The sequence below is a fragment of the Rhinolophus hipposideros genome (assembly GCF_964194185.1).
Source record: "Rhinolophus hipposideros genome assembly, chromosome: 18".
NCBI lineage: Eukaryota > Metazoa > Chordata > Mammalia > Chiroptera > Rhinolophidae > Rhinolophus > Rhinolophus hipposideros.
In genome coordinates this window covers 46,896,572-46,908,766 of record NC_138064.1, presented here as the reverse complement: position 1 = coordinate 46,908,766, position 12,195 = coordinate 46,896,572, and positions in this window count along the sequence as shown.

Sequence of the window (12,195 nt, the reverse complement as noted above, 5' to 3'; positions counted from 1 at the left end):
AACAAAAAGGAATGAAGTATTGATACATGTGAAAACATGGATGAATTTTGAAAACATCATGCCATGAGAGAAGCCAATTCCATTTATATGAAATGTCCAGAATAGGAAATCCATAAGAGACAGAAAGTAGATTTGTGGTTGGTAGACGCTGGAAGCAGGGAGAAATGAGGAATGACTGCCAATGAATATGGGTGTTTTTTTTTTAGGGGTAATGAAAATTTTCTGGAGTTAAAGAGTGGTGGTGGTTATATAACCTTAGGAATATACTAAAAACCATTGACTACTACATTTTTAAAAGATAAACTCTATGATATATAAATTATGTCTCAATTTTTAAAAAATACCCCAAATCCCACCATCCAAAAATGATCACCATTAACATTAGGGTAACTTTCCAGATATCTTTCTATCCATGTATATGACTAGCAAGGTAGACTGGATGGATGGATGGCCTGTATTGATTGAATACTCAGTCAATACTCTTTAAAAGAATGGGGTAATACAATAGATGCTATGTTGATTGAAAAATATCTGGATATCTTCCTTTTGTCCCCACTTCTCATCGTTTTCCACTCTGTTCTGTGCTTTAGGGTCTGACCTGCATTGATTGATTGACTTGTTAGGTTTCTAGTTGGGTTTAGCCAATGAAAGTCACCACAGGACACAGAAGACTGGAGAAGTGAGGTAGTTGCATTTACCCATCAGGTTCCTCCCTGGGCATTGATGCATCTATGAAGGACCCAGCCCTCTTCATACTCTTGTTCAGCTACCTTCTCTGTGTTCTAGTCGCCTTTCCTTTCTTTCACCTTTGAGACTAAGTGGATACAGATCTCTGCTATCGCTAGTTCTGGAATTCTATAATCCCCTTGTTGCTTTCTTTAAACCCTGCTCCTACATTTGTAAATAGTCCCTTCAGTAAAGCTTCTGCAAATTACCCCATTTGAATATGCCAGGAACTAGACTGATACAAAGGTTTAAATTTATGTTAATCAGTATTAGTAGAAATCAGCCGTACATTTAATATTTACTGAATTGTAATAGGATTAAAACTGATTTGATAATATTATCAGTCTGTATTTAATTTTACTTTAACAGAACAAAAAAGAACCTAAGTGAAACTAAAGGAATTGTTGGACTTCAGATATTTTCTCAGCACAAGAGATATTATTTCTCCAAAGATACTTCTTTAGAGAGCAAAGGCTATTGTTTAAACTGAAGTATGTATTTTTTTAAAATCCTCTCTAAAGATTTTTTAAAATACATGTTACAATTTAAAACAGTAGCTCTTGACTCCCAGCTTTGAAATATAGATGCATTTGAAATCTTACATTTCCTCTGACCTCATTCTTTCATCTCCTGATTTTTGTTTTATTATTATTATTATTTTACTCAAATTTATCCCGTTCATACTCTGTTTTGTAACCATCGTTCCCATAATTGTTTGGTAATGGTCATACTATTTAAATGGGTCAGTGTTTATCACCAGTCCTTTTATGTGGCTTTTCTATTACTGACTTCTTTATATTGATTAGTCTTTTAATTGACTTAATTTCATTGTCAAACAGTTATTGCTATTTTTATTGTTTTGAAAGTTGCATCATGGATGTTATATATTCTTTTAATTTTTTTTGTGTTTGACAATGTCTGATTTTACCTTTATACTTGAATACTATGTTATCTGGGCCTAATATTCTCAAGTCACATTTTCATTTTCTCAGAATTTTATAAACACAGCTCCATTTTTAAATTGAATATTGCTTTGGAGAGATCTGAGGTTAACCATATTTTTTAACATTCTTAAATATGACTCAGTTTATCTGTTTGATTACCTAAAAAATATTTTATTCTTGAAGTTTAATAGCTTAACTAGAATATATCTGTGTTAAGTAATTTTGGTGTTGAGTGATTTTTTTAATCAAAATTTCAGGGAACCCAATGTTTTTTCAATCTGCAGATTCACGTCTTCCTTCATTTTAGAAAAATTCTCTTTGAATGTATCTTTAGTCATTCCTCAGTGGGCTTTTTATTCAGGAACAGCAGTTATCTTTGTGCTGAATTATTATATCTGTCTTACATGTTTATTAGTTATCTTACATGTTTATTTATCTGTCTTACATGTTTATTAGTACATGTTTATTAAAGTTTCTTGAAGCTTTGTCACTTTTACCTGCATCTTTTGTGATTATCTCAAACCAGAAATAGACCCAACCAGAAACATACATCTGCCTAACTAATCTTTTGTAAAGATGCAAAAGTAATTCAGTGATCAAAGGATAGCCTTTCTCCCAATGGTGCTAGAGAAATTGCATATTTCCAGGCCTCCTCCCTCCAAAAAAAAAAAAAAGGAACTTCATTCTAAACCTCATACCTTATACAGAAATTAATTCAAAATGAATGATGTAGCCTTACATGTAACACTACAACTTTTAGAATATATACAGGATAAAATCAGTGATTGTCGGGTCACATAAAGAATTTTTAGACTTGGCACTAAAAGCATAATCCATGAAAGAAAAACTGATCAACTAGATTTTATCAAAATTAAAATCTTTTGCTCTGTCAAAGACACTGTTAAAGGATGAAAAGACATACTACGAGGTGGGTGGGGAAAGGTGAAATAAGGTGAAGGGGTCAAATATATGGTGATGGAAGGAGACTAGACTTTGAATGGTGAGCACACAATGCAATATGCAGATGACGTATTACAGAATTGTACACTCAAAACTTATATAATCTTATTAACAAATGTCACCCCAATAAATATAATTTTTAAAAAAGACAAGCTACAGACTGGGAGAAAATATTTGCAAGCCACACATGTAAAAAACAACTTGTGTCTAGAATATATAAAAAACTCTCAAAACAGTAAAAAACAAACAATCCAATTAGAAAATGGGCAAAAGACATGAACAGACATTTTACTGAAGAAATACAGATGAAAAGCACATGAAAAGATGTTCAACACCATGAGAGAAATGCAAATTGAAATCACGAGGTATCACTACACTTGTAGCAGAAGGGCTCAAGTGAAAAGTAGCAATAGCGCCAATGTTGGCAAGGATGAAGAGGAATGAGACGTCTCACACGTTACAGGTGGGAATGTAAAATTCCAGAGTGGTCCAGTCTGTGCAAAATTGTTTGACAGGTTTTTTTTAAATAATAAAATTAAATATGCAGCAATTGTACTCTTGGGCATTTATCCCAGAGAGATGAAAACACCTACATGATTAATAGCAACTTTATTCATGATAGCCCAAAACCAGAAATAACCAAAATATCCATCAAAAGGCAAATGGTTAAACAGTAGTACATCCATACTATGGGATATTACTCAGCACTAAGAAGGAATGAACTCTTGGTAAAGGCAACAACATGGATGGGCCTCAAGAGAATTATGTCCATCTTAAAAGGTTATACGGTATGATTCCATTTATATAGTACTCATGAAATGACAAAATTATAGAGATGGAGAAGAGATTAATGATTGCTAGAGGTTGACATGGAGAGGGGAAGGGTCAGAGACAAGAGTGGGGTGAGAGGTTGTAAGAGGGTAGCATGATATATCCTTGAGGTGATGGAATTATTCTCTATTTTGAATATGGCGATGAATATTTTGAATATTTTGAATATGGTTACATGAATCTACACATGTGATAAAATGTTCTAGAATTAAACACACACAAATGGATCCATGGAAAACTGGTGAAATATGAAGGTCAGTGAATTACGTCAATTTCCTTGTTGTGATATTGTATGATAGTTGTGCAAGATATTACCATCGGGACAAAAAAGATGAAGGGTACATGAGGTCTCTCTCTGTATTATTTCTTACAACTGCAGGCAAATCTATAATTATCTCAAATAAAAACTTGAATTAAAAGAAAAAATGACGTTACAATTTCAAAAAAAATTTTATTGTGAGAGAGGAAGGATGTGGAAAGAGCACTACTTTCTACCTATTGACCGTCACGTGTCATAATTACATATTCACACAAACACACACCACAACACACACACACACATTCACACACACACCAGTCACAGAGATTGTTATACAAATTGAAATAGGAAGAGAAATTCAGAATTGCTAATCTGACCATTATTCATAAGGTCAGCAAAGGGAACAGCAAATGAATTGAAGCAAAAAAATCTGTGCATGTTTCATAAAGCTTTCCTGATCCATCCTTTTCGACAATGGTCCCCTGGTGATGAGGGAGCGATTAGTGAACTGTGAGACATATAATGTGACAGTTTAAGTAGCTCCCTGCGTCTGGCTGTGGCGCTGGCAGCCTTTGTGTCCAGTCTGGACTCATTGAAGTGCTTCGGCTGTATTTCTTTTTTGTCTCTTGCCTCTTGGTGGAGGTTATTCTGGGTGGGGAGGAGGCCCTGGGTGAATGTATAATCACCAAGGGGACTGAGGTCATAGTCATTCCCTGGGAATGCGGCTCATGGCCCCATGTTTCTATTTTCAAAGTCCTTCTCATGCATTTTTCTATGTTCTACGCGTTTCTCAGTTTGCGTGAGTGTCTGTGCGTGTGTGTGTACGCCTGTGTGCGTAATGCTTATACTCAGAGGTTAGCTGATTTGTCTCTAAGGACAAAGGTAGAAGAAAATGTAGAGCACTTTATACAAACAACTTCACATCCTTCAAACTTCTGGGTTGTGCTTATTAACTATAAATCAATTATAATCAAGTACAACAAAAGAAAAGTAATTTCTGAAAAATCTGAATACCTACTTACCCCCATGTAGGTCCCATTTCTCCTCCACAGGAATCTAAGCCCAGCATTTATGACGCTAGCAAAACCTGATTTTCTGCCTTCCTCACCCTCATTTCCTCCTGGTCTAGGTCACCACAAATTGGGAGGATCTTTCTGCAGCCAGTGGTCTTTCTGGGGTCCTTAAATCGTGACTTGCCTCCTCATTTTGTTCTTTCCCATTGTTCAGTCATGTAATGCTCCTTGATTCACACCGAACTGACATGTGCTGCAAGTTCTGCCCCTGGCTTCTGCTCAGCCACAGACCTTCCTGGAGGCTCGTCTTTCCTGTAGTGGAGACCGACAGCGCCTTCTAGACACGTGTTCTGCTCTCAGTGTCTCCAGTGGGGCCTTAGGATAGACTCAAACTTGATAAAATTTCAAGAGAGAGTCCAAGGTGCTGGGGGGATGAAGGTAGAGAGGGGATGAAGAAGACAGTATTTAGGTTCTAATTTAATGTGGGGAGAGTGTCAGTAATGACCTCAAAACAAATTTGCTAGAGAATGAAATCACCGGGGTCCCAAGATGACATGGGTATAAGGTTCTCACAGAAGTGGATTGAACCTATTTTGAACATTTGCTGAGTTATCTGGTATCAGAGAACAGAACAGGAGATTCAAAAACTGTAGGGCTGCTGATCTACCAATTAATTAATATATTTCCATGTAGAGAAGCTAGTCACGTCAGTTTGAACATGTATCTATCTACCTGGGTCTCTTGTATGCACCTCTCCCTTCCTACCTCTTACCAATTTCACTGGGTAGAGCTCTGTAATCTTGAAATAGAAAGGTAAGGATAAAGGTATTTTTTTTAATTTCTACTAAATCTGTCAGCTGGCAGACAACTTTGTTCTATTATTAACCTCTTCTTAATTTCATTTTATGGTAAGCAAAATTCTAAGATGACCCATGCCCTTATACAATCCTTTCCCCATGGAATCACATTCCTGTGATTAGGTTACATTATCTGAAGGGATATTTCAGATAGAATTAAAGTACCTAATCAGTTGAGTTTAAGTTAATCAAATAATCCTGGGTGGACTTCGTTGTATTGGTGTAGAATTAACCCATGGTCGTTCCCAGAACGTAAAAGCATTCATGAGACTTTACAAGAGCAAGAAAAATTTATTGACAGTCAGGCAGAGGGACAGTTCTCTTTGTAACTGGCAAAAGTTTTGCCAGGGCAATCTGACAGAAAGAGCTGCCGAGACAGAGCACTAAGAGAGCTACCAGCAAAAGGGGTTTAGCCGGGGTAGTCTGATGGAGACAGCTGTGCTGGGTTTCTGTTTAGCTTGAGTTTAATATTTTTCTAAGCAGGATGTAGGATGCTTGTCAGTTTGAAGGGGCTGTTGTTACAATTGTCTTCTCCTGGGAACTGTCCTGTTTCCATCTATGGTGTATGGCAGCTTGCAGGGGGTTGCTGTTGCGATTGGGAACTGTTCTATTCCCATCTATGATGGATGTAAGGTGCTTGTCAGCTTGCAGGTGCAGTGCTAGCCAGGCGATTCAGAGGCAAGTCATTAATGTTTAAGCTCGGTCCTATCAGCTTACAAGCTTGCTCCTGTCAACTCTTTGCCTGTCCCACCCTGGCATCTCACAAGCCTGCTCTTATTAACTCTTTACTTGCATCATCATTCACGTAATCAGGTGAGCCCTTTAAAAGGATTTAGAGGTAAAACAGATTCTCTTGCTGACCTTGAAAAAGCAAGCTATCAAGAGTTCTATAGCTGCAAGGAAATGAATTCTTCCCACCATGTGTACTTGAAAAAGGACCCCCAGCCTCAGATGAGTCCCTGCCCCTGACTGGCACATTGATTGCAGCCTGGTGAGACCCTGGAGTAGAATTCAGGTAAACCATACTCATACTCCTCACACACGGAAACTGTGAGATAGGGTAATATATGCATGTTGTCATAAGCCATTAAGTTTGTATTGTTATGCAGCAATAGAAAATTAATGTACACTTTAATCTCCAAAAGTTTGGCTGACTGTTGCAGAGTGGCTGTTGTTTTTTTTCCAACCGTGCTTTATTGTTAGTCTCTTTTAGTATGCCCTACCAACCAACAGGGATAGACATTAAGCCTGTATTTTGCACATAATAGACAAAAAGAGGGGAAATAGTATAAATATAAATTCTTACCTCAGTCTCCCACTGTTATATAAAAACTCTTCTCACCACACGTGGTCATTACCAAATTCTATTCTGCCTCCAAAATATATCCTGAGTCCATCTTTTTCTTTCAATCTCATTCCACCCTAGTCTAAACCGCCATCACTTGTAACCCAGACACCTACAAACCAGCCTCCTATCTACTTTCCCAGCACCTTCCCTTTCCCTCTTCTAACTCATTCTTGACCAGTCCAAAGTGATATTAGAATATTGGGGGAAGGGTTACGTCACTTGAGAGAAGACTCCCAGGTGCTCTGTAGGAGATTCTGTGATGCCCTGTCCACCATCGCTTGCTCCCACATCATACAGCCATCACTTAGCCACTGCTGGTGTGCCTGCTGCTAACCGCTCACACCTGCACCTTTCTCCAGAGCCTTGACTTTGGCTGAAAGATATCTGGGAGGTTATTCTGCCCCACAGGGTAACCTTAACCAGTGATCAATTGATATGGCATAAAAACCGTTCAGCTCCCTTGGCCGCTGAGAGAGACCCGCTTGGTCCTGCAGTTAATGCCCCATAGCTCCCGGTGGGATCCAGCTGAGGCTGGAGTTCTCCTGAGACCTCATCTTTGCCCAGATTCTGCCCCTGCTCTCTCCTGCTGCCCTCACTCCCTTACAGCTTTCTCCTGTGAGTACGCCCTCAGTCATTTGCACAAACATCCCCACTTCAGGCTCTGCTTCTAGAGAACCTGCCCTGAGATGCCCCCAATAGACATGACATTCCTCATTATTGTCTCACATATACCCTCTTTTCCTTCATTGCACTTTTCAAAAGTAGGAATTGCATTTGTATACGCTTCCATATTAGACATGAACTAATTAGGCATGAGGGTGGGGACCATGCCTCTTTTATCTACCTCTGTGACCCTAACAGTAGAACCTTGCCCAGTACCTTGGAGGAGACAAGAATGAATGTGTCGCTTTTGTGTCTTTCTTCAAGTGAGAAGATCTGGCAGTGGACGTAATGCTAACATTTTCTCTTGGACCATGAACTTGGAAGTCGGGTGGGGCTCCTTTACGAGTTTCTAAGGGAAAACACCCCAGAAACCAGGCTTTGTTAACTTACATTCTAGTCACATGAGAAGAATGAGGCGAAGGAGGAAAAGAAGAAAGTAGTATGGCAAAATGGTGACATTTCTTTATTCACCTTAGAGAGATGAGAAAACAGGTTCTGGGGCATTCAGTCACTTGCCCAAGGCACAAAATAAGTGAAAGTCGATAAACCTAATCTAGGGCTTTCTGACTGGAAAATCCGTGTTTCTTTCCTCCCACTATGTTTTCTTTTGCTCTCAAACTACTAATTTATTTACTTAAATTACCTTGGACTAAATATAAGTAAAAGTTTTAATATTTAAATTTCTTTGCTTGAGTTAATGTCCAACCTAGCTACCAACCTTAAAATCATGTTAGTTTTATGAACCACCATTAGTCAGTCTGTGGTATTTCACTGACCATCATGTGTTGAACACTGACCTCACAATAACTAAAAGGGAAAAATTAATTGGAGATAATGTTGTGTTTTGTTGTTTTTGGTTGTTCATTGAATACCTAATAAGTCAAGGTTCATGAACTCGACAGTCTGTTTTGTGTCTGAGACAGAGACAGAGTGGATATTTTTGAATAAGGACAAATTAATTAAATGTTTTATTATTCTTAAAGCACGTTCACATACCTTATCTCAGTTTGTTCTTATAATATACCTTTATATCAGTGAAATACATAAGGCAGGTATAAGTATCCCCATTTTATAGATATGGAAACTGGGGCTCTGATCAACGAAGAGCTTGTCCAAGCACATACAATTAAGGAGGGAGAAATCTGAGACCAGAAGTTGAAGTTGTAACTGTAAATCCAGTGATCACTTCACTGTCACGTGGACTGAGGGAAGGGTGGGAAGTTGGCTCTGGGCTCAGATGGTCCCTCCTCCAGCAACTTCTGAGTCTCTCTGGTTTGGTTGCACAGGAGCTGTGGGTTGGATGAGACCTGTGGTTCTCACCCTGTGCCCCTCGGAAAAGCAGTGTTATGTTAACAAAGTGCTCTTAACCCTGAAATCATTATAAGCATCTTTCCCAATCCCAATATTAAACTAATTGATAAAAATGTTCTTCATTTCCAGTTTTTTCCAGGAGCTCTCCTGAAACATGTCAAAATGCATGAACCAGTAGCAAGCAAATAGTAGAGTTTAATATTAAAATAGTAACAAATGTTCTTAAGAACATTTGCCTGTTCTTTTGCCTGTTGTCAGTTTGTAACAAACAGTTGGATTTTCTGCTGGCCCAGTTTTCACAAGTTCACCTGATGGAATTAACTGTATCTGTTTCAAGAACAATAGCCTCTCTATCTTCAGTATCATCTACTTCAAACCCATCCTTAACCCCAGAGTTTACAGTGATTCTTCATCATATTTCAGATGAAATCTGAGCTTTATAGCAGAGTCCACAAGGCCCCCAACCCTGGCCTTGCCAGCTCTCAGGTCCCATCTCCCATCACTTTCCACGTCATTTTTTTGGTTCCAAGCACGCATAGCTTCTCACGCTCTGAGGTACACCACCACCCATACTCCCACCCCAGGCCTCTGTGCCTTGCTTAGACCATCTCCACAGCCTCAGAGCCCTTCCTGCCAAGCTCTGTGCTTCTTTCAAGGTTTAGCTGAGGCAGCACGTTGTCTGGGAAGCCTGGGCTGAGCCGCAGGCCAGGCCAGGCTCTCTCTTCGTGCCCCATACACCCTGTGCATTGACCATATTATATTGACTTTTAAATTTTCATTTTGAGTAGTTTATTTTTCCAACTGGTAATATATTTACATAGTTCAAAATTCAAAAGGTTCAATAAAGTAAATAAAGTGCCTCCTTTTAACCCTGTCCCCTGGCCACCCATTTCTCTTCAACAGAGACAACCAGTATTACCACTTTCTTACGACTCCTTTGAGACGTTGACCAGTATATACAAGCAAACGTGTGTGTACGTATATTCTATACTGTTCTTTCTTCCTTTTTCTTTCTTCCTTTCTTTCTCCCTTTTTCTTTCTTCCTTTCTTTCTCCCTTCCTTTCTCTTTTATGCAGATGGCAGCATGTAGTATACAACATTCAGCTTCTGCTTTTTTAAACAATATATCTCAGCGATCATTCCATAGCATGACATAAAGATCTTCATTTTAAATATATGATTACATAGGATTCCACTGGATTGATGTCCGATTATTTAATTAACCAATCCCCAATTGATGGATAATTAGCTTATTTCTAATGTCTTGTTACTACAATGATGCAGTAGATGGCTGCACATACACATCAATGTGTACACGCCATGTTACATTGAAATTATCTCCCACCAGTCTGTCCTGGTTTAGGTTTAGGTTCCTCTGAGATGGAAGATAATGTTATGCATCTCTGAACTTACCTGCTTTTAGCAGGGCCTAGCATTTGGTAGGTATGCAGTAAAACTTGGGTGGACTGAAGGAATCATGCAAGGAGTGAGCTGATCTCCACGTCCTTTGCCACCTGCACAAGTCTGAGAACGGGCAGACCTGTGCGCCTTGAGGGCCCCCCATCCACTCTCTGGCCCTCTCTACCTGGTCTGTGTCCCAAGATAGGAGCTGAGCCTTCCTGACAGGATCACCCAGGCTCCCCACCCCTGGCTTCTCCTGGGTTTTATCCAATGGCAGCAGTGGGGGGTGAGTAGTGGAAGGAGCGGGGATTGAGTTCCTTCCTGCTTCCACAGTTAAGTCCCAGCAGTGGTCGTGTCTCCCTGTGGGTAAGACTACAGCTCCCTCCGTGCTCCCCAGCGCTCTTCTGCCCTCGTTCCTCGGGTCCAGGGCAGTAACAGCCCCACTGTTAATTCTGTGTGCTTCCTCACCTTTGTTGGAGCCCTTTACCTTGCTCAGGTCCCTATAAATCACCTTGCCATCAAACTATCTTCAGTTAAACGCTTTGTATGGAGTTCTGTTTTCTGCCAAGACCCTCACTGACATAGCGTCCCTCTGAATCTGAGATTCTACCATTCCAAGGCTTGACAGTGAGTTTCCCAACTGCTTTTTGAAATATAAAGAATTATAACAAAAGCTGGCTACAAAGGTGGTCAAACTATAACAGATCCCCTGAGTTTTGTAACAACAGTAATAAGGAAGTAATGAAAAGATGAAGCACCTGAAAGTCCCCGTGTTCTGCTGTGACTACTTTGTCAGCATCAGCATTTGTCATTCAGCCTGGAATTTATAACAAAAACACGTGCAGGGTGAGTGTTTCAATAGCTTCTGCCTAGAAGTTCTTTTCACTCATTGAAGAAGCACATAGGAACTGAAAAAACTAGACCAAGCAAAAAGACCAGAAGGGTTTTATGGGAGTTAAGCAAGATTCTGCTTTATAGTTCCTTATAATGTATATAAAGTATTTTCAATGAGTGCATATCTTGAATAGCTAGCTATTCATTAGTGGTGGGCTGTGAATTGCATTTCTGATACCTGTAGGTTGCCCTCCAACCAATTAAGGTGAAAATAAAGGGTATTTTTTTTCCCTCCACGATTAATCACTGAGCAATAGCCTGAAGTCTTCAGGGCACGGAAACTGAGTCTTTGTTCTTTTGAGTTGTAAGGAAATCTGGTTTAAAGTAAAACACAATGACTGTAGATTGCCTTTGAAATTGGTGATTAGGATTTTCCTTCAGGGAGAATCAGGCTGCAATGTCTACATGCACAGTTTTTGCTTCTAGACATTAGTTATCACGAATTTTAAAAGACACACAAAAAGTAGGCCTGTTACTTTGTCTCAAATCAGTCTGCTTCTAAGACAACAGGGCCTTTCTCAGGCATAAAAAGATAGTTTGAATGATTTATAGGGAAGAAATCCTTTTCCCTACCTTGAAAATAAAGGGATGAGGAGAATGAAAAACAAAATGATTCATTTACATATTTGCAACAAATAAATGGAAATCCCTTTGGGAAAACACATACACACATGTGTGTTTGTGCACACATACAAACACATACAAGGAATGCAGACACTTTCTCATCCACAACTCTATGTAAAGACTTTCCTTTCAAGTCAGTATGTATATGGAAATAAATTTAATGTGTTAATTTGTTTTTAGACAATTCACTTGTACTTATCTCACATCAAATCTTACATATGTATATTTTTCTTAACATTTTCATTTAGAATAGTATTGACATAGCAGTCATAGAAGACAATGCCTTTAATTAGGCGAGGACACTGCACTCATGCGTTGTACTAACGTACTCCTTTCTGGTTGACTAGACATATTATATTATTTT